Genomic DNA, 17,406 nt, shown 5'->3' on the forward strand with positions numbered 1-17,406 from the left:
CTGAGTCGGGGAGTGAGGATTGAGAAAGGAAAGAACACTCAAGCCTGAGTGGAGACGAAGAGAAGTCTGATTTATTTCACAGAAACAGCTCCTTTTATAGGTTCACATCAACAGGAAGCACCAAGCAACTATTTGTATCTTTTATGCAAAGACCGGATTGTCTGACTCTTTGCAAAGAACATCAGATCTTTGGCTGTCTCCTTGAGTTTCTTCCGTTGCAGCAACAAGTTTAACAAGCAGAGTCCTAGAATGTTACAGATTGTATCAATGCCTTGAGCGTAGAGGTGAAGAAGTTTCCTTTTAAATGTCAAACTCCTAGAGGGCCACGGCCGGGCTCCCACAGTCCCTTCTTCCCAAGCCTCTGTTTTCCCTTCTGTGACATGGGGTAGTGAGTCGCGGCACCTAGTGGAGAACATCAGGGCTTTGTTACACCCCAGGAAATGCCGCTGCGGTTGTCCTCTTCTCCAGCCCTAGCACACATTTGATTCCAGGAGCTTTAGAAGCAGCCTGGGGCTGGGGGAGTAGCTCAGCAGCCGAGCAGAGGGTCCAGTGGCTCTTGAACAGAGCCTCCAGGGGCCTGATATTGTGAAACTCCAAGTAGTGCTCTTGTGTGGTACCAGGCATTGAATCCAGGGTCTTGGCACTGAGCTGCAGTCCCAGGCATTGTTTGTTTGTTTGTTTGTTTATTTAAGACCAGGTCTTGCTAAATTTTCCAGGCTGGGTTTGAGCTTTCAGTCTTCTTGCCTCAGCCTCCCAGAGTGCAGAGACTACAGTCATGTACCACTGTGCCTGGCTCTCTAAGTACTGTAATTTATTTTCTGCCAGAGGTACAACCACCGTCCTCGAAACTGAATGTGGAGGTTGTGGTAAGAGAAGGAATTTGAGACCAACAACAAGACAAAAAACAAAGAAACAGAAAGTTCTAGGGCTGGGGATTTAGTGCAGTGGTTCTGCCACAAGCGCAAGGTCCTGAGTTCCAACCCCAGTACCCCACCAAAAAAGGAAAAAAAAAAAAACAGAAAGTTCTCACCTTGGAAATCTTAAGAATCCCATGCACAGATATCAGTGAAGAGCCAGGGATTTAGCTCAGTGGTTCTGCTACCTGCCTCGCAAGCGTGAGGTCCTGAGTTCAATCCCTGATACCAAAAACAAAAAAAAAAAAAAGAAGAAGAAAAGAAAAACTAGAAAAATAAATAAACTAATTAATTAAAAAACAATAGGACAGAGGGACATGAAATTCAGTACATGGGGAGTGTGGCCTCCATACCAGAACCTATCAGGAGCGCACATTCGTGCGTCTCACCCAAGTGTACTGACCCAGAAGCTCTGAGGCTGGGGCCAGCGAGCCCTGCTTTTTATTTGTTTATTTTGTTTATTTGTTTATTTATTTTGTCCGTGGTGCTGGGAATGGAGCCCAGGGCCTCACACGTGGGGACAAGTGCCCTGCCACTGAGCGCATCTCCAGCCTCCAAACTGTGTTTTAGCAGCTCCTTCGGGTGAGGCGGGTGTATACACGTGTGAGACACCCTTGCTCTTGCAGTCTCCTTTGCACACTTCAACAACTTGAGTGTCCATCTGGAGCTGCTGTACTGCAGGGGCCCGGGTGGCCAGAAGCTACAGGCACTGCGAGCCAGGGACCAGTGAGAAAGTGTGGCCTTTGTCCAGCAGCCCACAAGGAAGTGACTGTCACGGTGTCCACTGATTGGGCTCCGGTGGCTCCTTCTCCCGTCAGCCTGTGCACACCCACATCTCCACGGCAGCCTGCCGCAGACACAGGGCTGAGGAAGTTGCCCGCAGATGCTTGACCCACAGAATCTGGGAGTTGATACATGTTTGTTTGAAACCACTGAATGTTGTAGTGGTTTGTTACATAGCACATAGACAACTAATAAGGAGGGTGTTGGTGGGGGAGGGAGAGATGCTGGAGAAATCTAGAGTTTGTGTTAAAAGGGAGTTGAACGCCGGGTGTCGTGATACACGCCTGAAATCCCAGCAATCTCAGAGGATGAGGCAGGAGGATCACACGTTCAAGCACAGCCTAGGCAACTTAGCAAGACCCTATCTAAATGAATGAATGGATGAACGAATGAATAAATTTGAAAAGGGGATAGGGATGTAGCTCAGTGAAAAGGGGTCAAGCACCAGTACTGCAAAACAGACAAAAGGAGAGAGTTGAGAGACATGCTATCATACAAACTGACTGCTGATCTGAAAATATTAACTTGCTTTAAGTTGGTGTTTGGGAGGTGTTAACTGGATCCCCGGTGTTCGATTTATTTGGTGTAATAATGGTGCTGTGGCTGGTCTGAAAAAGAGGCCCCATGTTATAGAGCACTGTATTAAAATACTGACAGCAGAAGTGACATGCTCTTGGGGACTGGCTTCAGAATAATGGGATGGGAAGAAGGCACAGATGATCGGCCGGTGGTCCCTGACCAGGACTGGGGTGGGGGCGTCATTTCCCACTGTAAATAGTTATTTTTAAATGCGGAATGAACGCGGTGTGCCCACTTACAGAGGCACAGCAAACCCCAGTGGAAGAAAGGACCCTAGGGAGGGGGCAGAAGTCGTGGGCCCTGCGGGGCTGCTCCTGGGCATCAGCCCGTTAGGGACCCAGCCTGGCCTGTGCCTGATGTGCAGGTTTCTCTCTCGTGGCACTCAGTTCCGGGCTGACTCAGCCCTGTGCCTCGGCCACCAGGTGGCTGGCTGTGAGGCCCACACCTGTGCGAGGCATCTTTTACGGATGTGAGTGCAACTATCATTGCGTTGTAGTATGTTAAGTCATCACAGTGGGTGTGTTTTATTGAATTTTATTTTAGATCTCTCTTTCTCAGAGATGATTCTTACTCATGGTAAAATCAAAGGGCATACTGTGAAAAATCAGCTCCCTGTGTTCCTGGCTGACTCAGCCCTGTGCCTCGGCCACCAGGTGGCTGACTGTGAGGCCCACACCTGTGCGAGGCATCTTTTACGGATGTGAGTGCAACTATCATTGCGTTGTAGTATGTTAAGTCATCACAGTGGGTGTGTTTTATTGAATTTTATTTTAGATCTCTCTTTCTCAGAGATGATTCTTACTCATGGTAAAATCAAAGGGCATACTGTGAAAAATCAGCTCCCTCCCTGCCCTCCTCCAGTTACTGCCCAAAGACTGCTTATTAAACTTTAAATGGCAAGGTTTAGGAAAAAATAGTTTATTTTTTTAGGGGAGGGTCTCACAATAATACCCAGGCTAGTCTTAAACTGCCAGGTTCAAGGGATCCTTCTGCTTCAGCCTCCTGAATAGCTAGGACTCTTCAGTGTGTGCCACTGTGCCCAGCTCTCAATTTAGTCAACAGATATTTCTGATCACCTACTGTGTGCTAGCATTATGCTAGGTTAATGATGGACAGTAGAAATATGATGAGACTTACTCATGATAATTTACATTTCCCAGGACCACATCAAAAAAAGTTAAAAAAAAAGATAAAATTAATTTTAATAATATATTTTCTTAGCTAAGTGTGGTGGTGCATGCCTGTAACCCCAGCACTCTGGGAGGCTGAGGCAGGAGGATGGAAAGTTTAAGCCCAGAATAAGCAATTGAGCAACTTACTGAGACCCTGTCTCAAAGTAAAACATTTTGAGTTCCAGGGATTTAGCTCAGTGGTTCCACCACCTGCCTCACAAGTGCAGGGTCCTGAGTTGAATCTCCAGTAGCAAAACAAAAAAGTGAAAAAATTTGAAAAAAGGGCTGGGGATTTAGCTCAGTGTGAAGGCCCTGGGTTCAATCCCAGTACAAAAAGTCAGGTCCCCACCTGATCCCTGTGCACTAGGGCCCTGGTGTCTTCTGTCCCTTGTGGATCAGGGCCACCCTAGCAGCCTGCTTTTAACCCACTTCATCTCTTTAAAGACCTGACCTCCAACCCAGGGACAGTCTGGGGCACTAGGGTTAGGGCTTTGATGTAGTGCAGGAGCAGAGGAGATCGGCATTAACACACTGGAGCCTCCAAAGCCCCTGTGTATTTGACCCTCGTTCACTCCTGGTCCTGCCATCCTGGTCACAGCATCCTGTGTTAGGGGACATAGCCACACAGTCAAACAGCCCTCCTGCCCTCGTGGGAGGAGGGGCCAACAGGAAATCAAGGAGAAGCACTAACGATACCGTGCACCCTCTAGGGCAAGGAAGAGGCCCAGGAGGCCCGAAACCATTTAATTTATTTATTGTTTTTTTGAGACAGGGTCTCACTATGTCGTTGAGACTGATCTGGAACTCACTATGTAGCCCAGGCTGGTCTTGAACTCCCAGGGATCTTCCTGCCTCAGCCTCCTGAGGGCTGGGATTACAGGCGTGCGCCCCCACGCCCAGCAGTCTTTTTTTTTTTTTTTTTTTTGTTTTTTTTTCGTTTTTTTTTTTTTTTTTTTTTTGGTTTTTTGAGACAGGGTGGTTTATTTTTTGAGACAGGATTTCAATAAATTGATCAGACTGGCCTGGAATTTGCAATCTTCCTGCCTCAGTCTCACAAGTAATTAGGATTACAGGGCTGAGGATTTAGCTCAGTGGCTGTGCCTGTCTTTCCAGCACAAGGTCCTGATTTTGATTCCTGGTACCACATTAAAAAAAAAAAAGGATTACAGACACACTACCTCACCCAGCAATATGTTCCCATTTTAAATGCAGATGGTAATATTCCATACATGCTGTTCTGTTCCTTGCCTTTATCACTTGAAAATATGTCTTGAATCTTATTCCCCGTCATCACACGTAGATTTCAAATTCTTTTTTTTTAGACAGAGTCTCTGTGTAGTCCAGGCTGACTTCAAACTCACAGCAACACTCACCCGAGTGCTGGGACCATGCACCTCCATGCCTGGTTTAGATTTCAAATTTGAATAAATAATTTCAGAAACACAAAAGACGCAGTTCTGCTGAGCTAGAATAACAGAAGCCAGGGTTTGACGTCAACATCAACGGCCCTGTGAGGTGGGTACTTTTTCCAAAAAAAAAAGCACTGAAGTTCATGGGCAGCCTTTGTAAATAGGTAAATGGTGAAAGCTATTCACTTCGGACGAATGGAAAACCCTGGGTTTGGGTCCTTCAGAATGACTGGTCCGAGAGGTCTCCGTGGAGGTGAGGGTCATAATGAAAGACAAATCGACAGACCTCCTATAAGGTTACATTCATACGGAGTGTTACACGTAACACCAATGTATAGTGAGAGCAAGTGTCATCATCAGTTTTATTAATACAAAAACTGTAAGCAGGACGCAGTTGTGCATGCCTGAAGTAGGAAGACCACAGTTCCCAGTCCCTGTTGGACAACTCAGGTGTCACACCTGAGGATATTATAGATGTATAATATAGAACTGTAAAAGTACACAAGATCATGCAATTGCAGGAAAATAAATGTGAAAACCCTGCTGGGAAAAGTGTCAAACTGGAGCCGGGTGTGGTGGCGCATGCCTGTAATCCCAGCACTCGGGAGGCTGAGGCAGGAGGATTGCTGTGAGTTCAAGACCAGCCTGGGCTACATAGTGAGTTCCAGGTCAGTCTCAACGACATAGTGAGAGCCTGTCTCAAAAAACCAAAAAAAAAAAAAAAAGGGGGGGGGGGTTCGTGGAGCTGAGATGGAGCAGCCCTCCACACTCAGGCTGTGCTTGGGGGCTGGGCTGTGGTCTGGGGTCCTGGCAGAACTCACTGCAGGAGCAGAAGCGTCTAGAGGGGAGGTGTCCAGGAACTGAAGTGGCAACTTCCTGCTGGCCTCTCCTGCAGCCCTTGCCCCACCCCACCAGGCCAGCTGCCCCCTCCTGTCCTCTCTCAGGGCACCCGGCCCCCCTGCCATGCCCGGAGTCACACCCACCACGGTGACTCAGGCCCAGGCAGCTGGGTAACCTTGGCTCCTGCCTCATGAGCCGAGGGTGCGATCCGGAACTTGTGAAGTGCTGGACTGGGCTGACCCCGTGGTCATCTCTCTGAGGGTTCCGGGAGCTGCCTCTGTGGGGCCAGACTGCTCAGAGAACACAGTCTGGGCTCTGAGCCACCTGGCCGTGCCCATCCCAACTCCTTGCCACTCCGAGCCTGTTTCTCCGGCCATAGCGTGGGCTGGGGGGCTGGGCAGACTGCAGGCTTGCTTAGAACTCTGGCTGGGTGGGAACCGAGCCAGGGCCTCAGGGCTGGCCATTCCTGCTGCAGAGCCACCCACCACGCCCTGAGCCCCTGCCTCGCCCGCCCCTGCTGCTTTGGCCCTGGAGGGGAGCCTGGGAGCTGCATCCAGCAGGTCCCCACCTGTCCCGGAGGAGTGAGCCGTGCGGGCAGGTTGGCTGGACGTCCCAGCCAGACCCACCCTTGGCCTCTCCCTCTGCCTGTCCAGTCTCCTCCTCCTCTGCCTCTGTCAGCTCCCACTGTGTCCTCCATGTCCCACACAAGCTGTTCCCACGGCTGGAATTCCCTTCCCCTCTCTGAGACAGATCACCACTTAAGACTCCAGCCTAGGAAGCCCACAAGTCCCGGTGTTTCCTGCCTGGCCCAGGTCTCACCTCAGTCTGTGGTCCCTGCCAGGCCATGGGATGCGCCCTTTTCCCCTCCCCGGTGCTGGAAACTAGGTTTGCCAGTTTTGTAACCAGGGACAGTGGATTCCCTGTAAATGCTTATTAAAAGCAAATGACTGAATGCAGACAGGTAGGCAGGAAGGAAAAAGGAATGAAAGAACATGTTCCCCGAGCCCCAGTCTTTGAATGTCTCCAAATGCAAGGCCCCCATCTCCTTCTGCAGCAGCAGTGACTCCTGTGATGGTGCTTAGTGAAGACACCCACCCACCCTGCCCCGAGGGCCAGGGATGGGGAGGCCGCCCCGCCGTAGGACATCTCTTAGTTCTTCCCACAGAGGCTCAGGAGCATCTCAACAGCACAAAAGCCCGACCAGCTGGCCCCTGAGTATGTGTGGGGATGGGCAGGAAGGCAGCCCCAGGAGCCATAGCCTGGCCTGCCTGGCTCAGCCCATCTCTGCTGCACACCTTCTGCCTCAGCTTCCTCTCTGTCCAGAACCAAGCAGGAGCCAGGCCACGTGGGAGCTGCGGACCCTCAGGAGCCTTCGAGTCCCTGGCCACCCGCTGGCCACTGACCAGCCACGCTGCGCAGAGCTGTGGGGAAGGGGGCTGCAGGCACAAGGACACATGGACACAAGACACAGTCCAGGGGCCGAGACCATGCTTCTTCCTGGAAATAAGGAGGAAATGGTTCCAGAGCATCCCGGGAGGTTTGAGGCTGCCCCACCCTGGGGCAGCTGAGTGACCAGCTCTGGGGGCCACCAGGCCCTCCCGAGGCCTCCTCCCAGGAAGGCACGGTCTGGCCCATCCTAGGATCTGCATTCAGCTGTTCAGGAAGCACGTGCCAAGTCCTGAGGGTTCCAACCTTCACGGAGCTGGCACCATGGCCATGAGCCAGGACGTAAGTGATGCCTGTGTGGTCATTTCCGGGAGGGAACCAGCTGTGCTGTGGGATGGAGACCAGCCACACAGGGGTTGGAGGCTGCATTAATGAGGAGGCCAGGGGGCACCCTCCAGGGACAGAGAGCTGAGGGGAAAGGGTGCCAAGGAGCCAGTCTCAGGGCATTCCAGAGTGGGGGTGGGGGTGATGCACACCTTTAATACCAGCGCTCCAGGAGGCTGAGGCAGGAAGATCACAGGACTGAGTCCAGTCTGGGCAAGTTACAACTCAGCAAGACCCGGTCTCATAATGAAAAATAGAAAGTGGCTGCAGATGTAGCTCAGTGCAAAGACCCTGGGTTCAATTCCCAGTACTTAAAAAAACAAAACAAAAAAACCCAACCACTGAGAGTGTGAACAGGAGCCAGGAGCCTGCGCACCAGGGCATGCAGGATGAGTCTGGGGAGCAGGCCCAGCCTGGCAGCTGAGTGGCCCTGGAGAAGGTGACTGGCGAGGCACAAAGGGTTCCTTCCTCCCTCCCTGCCAGAATCTCCCTTTCGCAGCAGCCGGGAAACCCCTCACCGCACTTCCCTGTCGCTCCTCTCTGGACTCCATGTCAGCTGCTGAGCCAGAATGTCCCTCGTGGGGTCAAGCAAGGGAATCTGCAGGCAGAAAGGGGAACCAACCCCTCACCCCGAAGCCCCGGGCACCGCCGTCCTTGCTCCAGGCCCTGTGCTGGGGGCTGCAGACCCCTCGCACCCCCTGGAGGAGGCAACGTTCACAGACAGGACCCCGGTCCTGAGCAGCTCCCGTGGACCGTGTGCCGGGCGGGCAGGGCCGGGAGAGTCCAGCCAGGCGGACCCCAGAGCCACCCTGAGAACCCTCTTGCTCCCGCCTGCCTGCCCGATGGGTAATGGCTGCGCCGGCACCCTGGTGGCGGAGCCGGACGTCCCGACCCAGGCCAGCCCAGCTCCCCACCCCGGGGCCCTTCCCGGCTTGCACCTGCTGTGTCCATCACAACTCTCTCGCCCTCCCGAGAGGACAGGAGGAAATTGAGTTGTGGCAGGTTATCATTGATCTAGAGAAAGCCGCACTGAGGTCTGTGGGCGCTTTTCTCTAGAGATACACTTCCCACGGGTGCAGTAAATGCAGCGTCTGGAAGCCCGGCCAGCTGGCGGCTCCCGGTGCCAAGGACGAGCCCCGCGCCCCACCCGCGGTTAGCGGAGCCGGCGGCCCTCAGGCTCAGGCTTCAGCCCGGCCCCGCAGCGCCGTTCGCGGTGACGTCCAGAGTGGCCGTGGTAGCGGATGCGCCTCTTCAAACCACCAAAAGCCTCTGAATCGTGCGCTCCGGTGGACGGGTTATACAGTATGTAAATGACTTCTGCACAAGCCTATTAAAAACAGGTGTCCCGTGGCTTCCCGCAAAAAGCTGGGGGTTGTGACCTGCGCGGGTAAAACCAAAGTAAAAAAAAATCGTGCCAAGCCCCGAACGTTCCTTTGGAGCCTGCGACATGACACGCTGTCCCCTTACCGCGACCTTGTCAGCAGTGTCACCACCCATGTGACAGAGGAGGCGGCGACCCAGGCCCGGGTTCAGCTCTGACTCTAACACAGAAGAGAGGAGGATATAACAATCAAACACCTGCCCCTTTGTGGGGGGCACACAGCACAGCCCAGCGGGTTGTTGGCACCAAAACGCCACCCCCGCTCATGCTGCGGACCTATTCCACTCACTCAGAACGGGAGGTGTTCGTGTGTTGTGTGTGACACTGGGGGTTGAACTTAGGGCCTTTGCACGGAGGCACATAGACTCTCACTATGTAGTCCAGGCTGGCCTCAAACTCAGTGATTCTCCTGCCTCAGCCTCTTATTTTTATTTGTTTAGTTATTTTTAATTTTGAGAGCTGGGGATTTAGCACAGTGGTTCTGGCTCCTGCCTCACAAGCACAAGGACCCAGGTTTGATCCCCTGTACCAAAAAAAAAAAAAAATTTTTTTTGAGCCTCACTAAATTGTCCAGACTGTGGGTGAACTATTTTTTTGTACTGGTACTCGAACTCAGGACCTTGCCCTTGCAAGGCAGGCATGGTGCTACTGAGCTAAATCCCCAGCCAGTTCTTGAACTTTTGATCCTCCTGCCTCAGCCTCCCAGTGGACTCTTTTGAGACAAGTAAAATCTCCTCAGCCTGGAGCTCTGGCCCCACTCACCACCCTAACTGCCCCTTGCTGAATGATCCTGTGCAAGTCCCTTGTGTCACACCATCTGATAAGATTCCTTACAGTCTTCTAAAACTCCCCCATTATTTCCTAAATACTGTTTTGTGATTGGTTGGTTCAAGCGAAGAGACAAAATCCATATCGCGTTGGTTGATGTTTGCTCCTTTTCATTGCATTGCCCACCAGCCACTGCTAAAGTGTGAGATATTTGCTGGTAGCATGTATTGGCTGCCTCTTAATCAGCTTCCAGCAGAAACCAGGGAGGAGTGGGGCAGAGGTGCTGAGGCTGAGGCTTTGCCCAGCCTTGGCCTTGAATATGAGCTCTCCGCCATGCTGGTTATCTCCAGAGAAAGCGTTAGGCCTGGGTGGAAAAGGGGGTCACTGTGACCTCGGCCGCAGCTGAGTTGGCTCTCTCTGTCCGTTTGTCTCCAGTGCCGTCCACGCAGGCTCGTCTGGAATCTGCCTTCGCCTCTCTTGCTGAGGTGGGGGAAGGAGGCAAGAGAGGAGGCAGGGGCTGAGGGCCAGGAGAGAGCTGTCGCAGGCCTGTCTGACAGTGCTCTGGTGAGGGGACACAGCCATGGGCTTCAGGTGCTCTGAGAGCCGGCGCCCTTCATGCAGGGAAAGCAGGCTCCTTGCCTCTAGCTCGTCCTGCAGCTGTAGCTAGGGAGATCACACCCACAGAGGGGTGTGACTCACTGCTCTGCATTGGCCACCAGCACTTACCCTCCCAAGGAAGCTGAGCCACGGAAACCCGAGCCGGGGCCTCCATTCCCTTGAGCTCGGCCCGCCTGGCGCCATCTGGAAGTGGGAGTGCCCATCCCTCCCTGCCGAGCATTTTCAGGAACTAAGTGGTGACCCCTGCCATTAGGTAGTCATCTTGAGACAGGGAGCCTTGGGATCCCAAGCAGGGCAGGAGGTTGTGACATGTGGCTGGCAGGGAAGCAGGGCATGATGCGAGCTTGGGTTGCACCTGATTCACAACCCAAGCTGGGCTGGGCCAGCTTCCAGGGTCTGGACCCCCTAGAATTCGGGGCTGGGCCCATCCCAGGTGGGCTGCGATCCCCACGGGAGTCAGCCTCTGACCACCTGTGCCTGGTAGCTGGATGGAGGGGCGCTATCCGTGGTTCTGAACGTACCCTCCTGCTGGCCTTGGAGGTTTCCTTATTTCCCTTCTCTGCTTGGATGCTGAATGTCTGGCATCAGTGAACAGGCAGCTCAGAAGATGCTCTAGGGCTTGGACTCCAGAGTCAGGCCCAGACGCCATGCCCAGCTCTGACAACTGCCAGCTGCATGGTGTTTGGCAATGTTCTTAGTCACTGCCCAGTGACTCAGTTTCCTCGTCAAAAAAATGTAGGCACACACCCTCCTAACAGGCTTGCTGTGAGAAATGAGGTTAAGTAGTTTTCCTAATGACAAGTTAATAGTCATAAAGTCTTAGAACTATGTTTAGCACAAGTAAATGGGAGCCCTCTGCCTGTGTCCTCCCTGTCCTCTGATGGCCTCAGGAGTCTCTTGACAGTTTTCTGGATTTATTTCTTTCTCCTTATTTCCTCCCTTTCTTCTTCCCCCTCCCCAATTCACTTTGCCTTTCTTTGTCTTTTCTTTTTTTTTGGTACCGGGGATTGAACTCGGGACCTTGTGTTTGTGAGGCAGGCGGTGGCACCACTGAGCTAAATCCCCGGCCCTATTCACTTTGCTTTTCTAAGACAGGATCTCACTGGCCTTGAACTCACTGTGTAGCCCATGCTTGGCCTAAAATTCTCAATCCTCCTGCCTCAGTCTCCCAAGCACTGGGATTACAGGTATGAGCCACCATGCCTGGTAGTTTTCTTGATCACTCCTTGGCAACACACCTCAGGTTAATCTTGTACATTTTCCACATGGTATCAGCCATTTCTCTAAAGTCCCTTCCTTTGTTAAGTGGGATAAACGGCAGTTAGGGCCCATAATCTAAACATCTGGGGTGCTTCTTGCTACTGGGCTGTTATTGTAACTAGGCTTGAAGCTGAAAAATTTAATAATTCTTCACATTTAAGATTATGGGTTTTTATTTAACCTCTATGGTTTTATTTCTCTTTCTCCTCTTACACAGAAAATCTTGGTTCCTACCAGCTTTAACACGATTTCTTCTTCTCTCTGTGCTGCATTACAAAGTTAATAGTTCCAACATAATTGCACCAACATAATCAGTACAAGTAGAAAGAGTACAGTGTGGGATTCCACTGTGATTCTGTTTCCTGGAGGTTTTGTGGTCCTCAGGGGCCAGCACATAGGGATGGATGATCCAAAATACTGTTTTATTTGTTTGTTTTGGTACCGGGGATCAAACTTGAGACCTTGCCCTTGTGAGGCAGGTGGCAGAACCACTGAGCTAAATCCCCAGCCCCAAAATACTATTTTAAAGCCATTTCCAGTTGGGCTTAGTGGTGCACACCTATAACCCCTGCACTGGGGAGGCTGAAGCAGGAGGATTTCTAGAGGCCAGCCTGGGTTACAGAGTGAGATCCTGCCTCAAAAAAAAAAAAAAAAAAGAATAAATAAAAAATCACTACCAATAATCCTTCTTAGTGTTATTATGACATGATGACTTATAGTTAGGTTTATTTGGGTTTTTGGATTTTTTTTGTTGGTTTTTTTGTTGGTTTTTTTTTTTGTACTGGGTATCGAACTTAGTACCTTGCACTTGCGAGGCAGGTGGCAGCAATCATTGATCTAGAGGCCAGCCTGGGCAACTTAGCCACTCAGTGAGAACCTGCCTCATAATGAAAAATTTTAAAAGGGCTGCGAGTGTAGCTTAGTGCAAAGGCTCTGAGTTCAATCCCCACTACAACACAACACAAAATAAAGCAAAATGAGTTTAGAGAAGGCCAAGGAAGCAGCGGGCAGAGGTGAGCTGGGCAGGTCCTCCTTGGTCCTCAGCTTGGCATACATCGGGGGAAGAGCCACCTCCCGAGCAGGCCAGTCCCTGTCTTACCTCACGCCCACGGTTTCACCAGTGGTCGGCCCTCGTGCATGCTAGGAGGTGTGGCCCAGGGTGCTGGGGAAACGAAGGCTGAGGGCAATCCGGTTTCAGCTGGTTAGAAAGACAGGGCTACCCCAAACTGTCCTAGAAGAGAGGTCCCAAGAGGCTGGCACTGCAGGACCCATGAAAGGACCGGGCAGGAATCTTGGAGTAAGTGTCCACCCCCGCTGCTGCATGTGACCCCCTCAGGGCCCCACTGGGCATCACAGGCCCAGAGGACAGCCTGGAAATGGCTGATCCTGGGAAACACTGACCTGAGTTCAAATCCCAGCCATGCCCTGTGCCCTTGGGCAAACTGCTGAACCTCTCTGAGCCTTGCCTCCGCCTTCTCAGTCCCATGGGGATGAAGCAGCACCTGCCTGGCTGTGGTGAGTGCACGGAAAGTGCCTTCAGCCCAGAGCCTCACAGGCAGCAGGCGCTCTGGGAGCAGTTGTCTCCCAGCTGCCTTCCTCCAGCACTGACGTCAGGCGTTCAAAGTCCTGGCTTTCCCCAAGCTGGAGGAGCAGGATGGCCAGTACCACGCTGCAGGGGTGAGTCTGAGGGGAAGGGACCTTGGAGAGGTGGCCACGGACAGACACTACAATGAGGTCTTTAAAAGGTAAGCTCATGCTGAGCACAGTGGCACATGCAATACTTGGGAGGCTGAGGCAGGAAGATCTCAAGTTTGAGGCCAGCCTGGCCTACACGGTGAGCCTCCTGCTGCCATTCAGGGTGGTTCCAAGTGCCCAGTTCACAAAGCTATAGGGAGAATCGCTTCCTCACAGGACTCTGTCCAGCCAGACCCATTTGCTTGCAGATAAAAGGGGGACACAGGACCCAGGCTGCTGGAGCTCAAGTCTTAACTCTGCCTCTGACTTGTTCCTCTCTCTCATCCTCAGTTTCCCTATCTGTTAACCAGGGGGAGCAGAACCACCTGTCTCCTAAGGGTGCTGGGCCTGTAGGCAGCACTGTTGATGAGCACGGGGTGGAGGTGAAGGGCCCTGGCCTCGCTGTCTGTGGAGCTGCTCTCTGTAGCCAGCTGGACGGTCCAGTGAGGCCAGGGCTCAAGAGCAGGTGAGAGTTTGGGTGGGTCTCGCACACGTGTAAAAGGATCAATTATTTTAAAAGGTAAACTCGGTCTGGGCGTGTGGTGCACACCTGTCATCCCAGCACCCTGGAGGCTGAGGCAGGAGGGTCACAAGTTCAAACCCATTCTGGGCAATTTAGTGACTCAGCAAGACCTTATCTCAAAAAAGAAAGAAAAAGGAAGAGGAAGAGGAGGAGAAAGAGGGGGTTGAGTGGGGAAAAGGGCTGGTGATGTAGCTCTGTGCAAAAGCCCCAAGTTTAGTCTCGAGTTCCAGGAAAAAGCACACTCAGCCCGGTGTGGGGTTCACCTCTGTAATCAGCACTAGGACTATCGAGTTTGAGGTCAGCCCGGGCTACGTTGCAGGAGCCTGTTTAAAACAAAAAAGGTAAATTCATGACTCATACAAGAATAAACTGAACACGTGTCAACAGTTTTGACTCATTAGTGAATGGGGGAGCTAATAAGACGTTACCACCGATATAAAGGACACTGGAAGATCGGTGCGTAGGCGGCCAGCGGCGCTAAATACGTTTACCGGGGTGCACGCTGGGGCAAGGATCAGAGCTGTTGTAAAATAGCTCAGCTGACAGAGACCAAGGCAACTGGGCAGGATGGGTCCTGCTCACTCAAAGCCCTAGCTGAACGCTCCTCTCCTTGGGCCTCATTTCCTCCTGCTCACTTTGGGCCTCGAGGCCGAGGGCGGAGAGGGGAACGGGTTCCACAGCCTACCTTGAGATTCCAGCCCTATAAGTCACGGCCTGTGGTGGATTAACTAATAGGCGACCTGGAGCTCCCAGCTGAACCGAATCAGCGTGGTTGGGCATGGAGGAGCCACCTGAGGGTTGTCGCCAATGTCCATAAAATGAGGACTGGAGGGAAGATCGTGGGCTGTTGATTTTCTAGGAGAAGCTTGCTGGGGTTTGTTTTCCTGATGCGAACTTGGCTGTTCCTGTTGGAGCAGGAGCTCGGGGCCTCGCTGTCCCTGGGAATGGCTGCTGTTCTCGTCAGGGGAGCTCTGACCTTCACCGTGAGCATCACTTCCTGGCTCCAGTGTGGATCTCTCAGCCCGGTGGCACAAATCCTTCACCCCACCGGCGCAGGTTTTCTGGCTTCCACCCCTGGCTTTTGGGTCTTCCGGGTGCAGATCCTCAGTACGGACAAGCGGGAGACATTGCCGTGGGCTCTGGCCACTGGCTGGACTCGTGGAGGACGCTGCCTTGGGCTCTAAGCCTTTAGCTGGACTTGTGCGGGAAACTGCTGGGATCCAGGCCCTCCGCTGAATCCTTTGGGTCCCTAGTTGTGGCTAATCTCTGTATTCCTCTGCATGTGACTTTTGGGGTGACTATTATAAAATAACCCTATAAGTTGTGTGTCCTGTAGTTAAATCTAGTCCCTTGGAAACCCTGACTACGACACAGGCCTAAGAGCCTGGCCAGCTCAGCAGATCTCTGCGCCTCCATCTCCCTGCCTAGAAAGTGAGGTCTAGCAGAGCCAACCGCAAAGGTTTTGTTCTTAAGATTAAATTAGCAAAAGGGGCTGTGGATATAACTCAGTGGTAGAGCTCTTGTCTAGCATATGCAAAGCCTGGGGTCTGATTCCCAGTAGTAAAGTCAATACATAAGCAAGCAGAGACTGTGAAAGTGACTGGCAAGAAGGCACACAGCAGACCCTCAAAAGAGGTCATCTGTTGGAGGCTGGTAGGAAAATGAGGCTCAGAACGCCTCTTTCCGGGCAGGTGGGGCTCTCTCGGCCCTATCCGCGGATGGAGGGGTGCCTATGTGCAGCAGGGGCTTCCGCTGAGTCCCCAGAATCACCCTACCCAGCTGTTATCAAGAGGGGCCGAATTCAGGGCCAGGGTTACACGTGGAGGCTGCTGGGAAGCCCTGGCCCGGGAAGGCCACAGCTGGGCCACATAGGGTCCCCAGGGCTGCAGTAGAGGTGGGATGGCTGTGCAGGGAGAGGCTGCTCTGGCCCACAGCTGGCCTGACACTGAGGAGGACCAGAGGGTCTGGGGACCAAGGGAGGCAACAAGTGAGCTCCACCTGGAGGAGCCGCCTCGGGCCGGGTGAGGCACGGGGTGGGGCGAGGGGGGAGCTGGAGACAGCAGGAATGTAAGCCTCGAGGCCCATGTCACGGAGTGTCCTTGCTGCCCTTCCTCACATCCTGTCACCGGATAACCCTTAAAGAGCCCGTGAGCTTTGACATGAGGCCAGGTGCTGTGGCCACAGGCACAAAGCAGGCTTCAGCCTGTACCCCATAGGGCTCGTGACGGTGCGCTGTAGGTGTCAGCTTGGCCTGGCTGGGGATGCCCGGATAGCTGGTGCCTGCACAGGTGTTTCTGGGAGAAATCAGCATTTGGACCAAGGGACTGAGTGAAAAATGTACCCTGATGTGGGGGCATCGTCCATCCCCCGAGGCCCCAGGTGGGACAAACAGCCACAGAATTACAAACCTGCTGCTCTCCTGGGGCAGGGCCTTCACTCTTCTGCCCTGGATGCCAGAGCTGCAGGCTTTTGGGGCTCCGGACTCAGAGACTTACAGCAGTAGTCAGTTCTCCTGCCTGGTTCACAGGCCTCGCGGCTCTGACCGAATCGCTGTTCACCTGGGTGTGCAGTGTGCAGACAGCAGGCTCCAGGACGTTTCAGCCTCTTCGACTGTGTAAGCCCATTCCCATAAGAAATCCACTGGCTTGAGCCGGGCATAGTGGCGCACGCCTGCAATCCCAGCACTCTGGAGGCTGAGGCAGGAGGATCGCTGAGTTCAAGACCAGACTGGGCTACATAGTTCCAAGTCAGTCTCAACTACATAGTGAGACCCTGTGTCAAAAACCAAACAAAACCAAACCAAAAGAAATCCACTGGCTGTTTCCCTGGAGAACCCCAACTGACAGTGCTGACTTTCAAAACGGGCAGCTGGTATGGATGGAGCTCTCGATAAATGTTGGCTCTGCCATCATCAAGGAAGCAACAGTCCTTGGCAGGGCGTGCAGGTTAGTGGCTGGGGCGTGGGTTTGGTGTCAGGCAGACTTTCCTGAGCCTGGGTACTGGCTCTGCTTCCACGTCCTACCCATGTGGCCTTGGACAAATCACTTCTGTCAGAGCTTCGGGGTCCTGGCTTCCGTGGGAATGACAGTGCTTCCCTTGCGCCCTGTGCACACAATGTGCGCTGTTATAGAAATGGGGGCTGAGGGAGGTCGTGGGGGGATGTTTGGCTAGTGTCGGGCCCCCAGAAGGTCCACATCCTCACGCCTGGAACCTGCAGGTGTTATTTTCCATAGCAAAGGGGGTTTTGCGGATGGGATTGGGATCTTGACATGAGAGGTGACGATTGTCCCGGATCGTGTGGGTGAACACAGAGTAGTCACAGAGGTGCCTAAGTGTGGAGCGCTTTGGTCTGCAGATTGTGGAGTGCTTTGGTCTGCAGACACTGCAGGCTGCCAAGTCATCGTGAGGAATTTCAGTCTCCTGTTTGCTGAGCTGTGTTGGGATTGTGGCTTATTTGCAGAAGTTCTTTGTTTAAGTCATCCTTGATCAAGATGTTTGTTCTGGGATGGCGACATTGCTTTTATGGTTGCTCCCTGCCTGAAGTTTGTTCCCCTGATAGTGATCGGAATGTGCTATAGTCGTGATCTTGTAACTTCTTGTTTCTGTCGAGTTAATATAGTTAGCAGGATATATAAAGGAAGGTTTTTTGTAAAAG

The sequence above is a fragment of the Fukomys damarensis genome, unplaced genomic scaffold, assembly GCF_012274545.1.
Source record: "Fukomys damarensis isolate Sample0158 unplaced genomic scaffold, DMR_v1.0_HiC HiC_scaffold_34, whole genome shotgun sequence".
NCBI classification, from domain to species: Eukaryota; Metazoa; Chordata; class Mammalia; order Rodentia; family Bathyergidae; genus Fukomys; species Fukomys damarensis.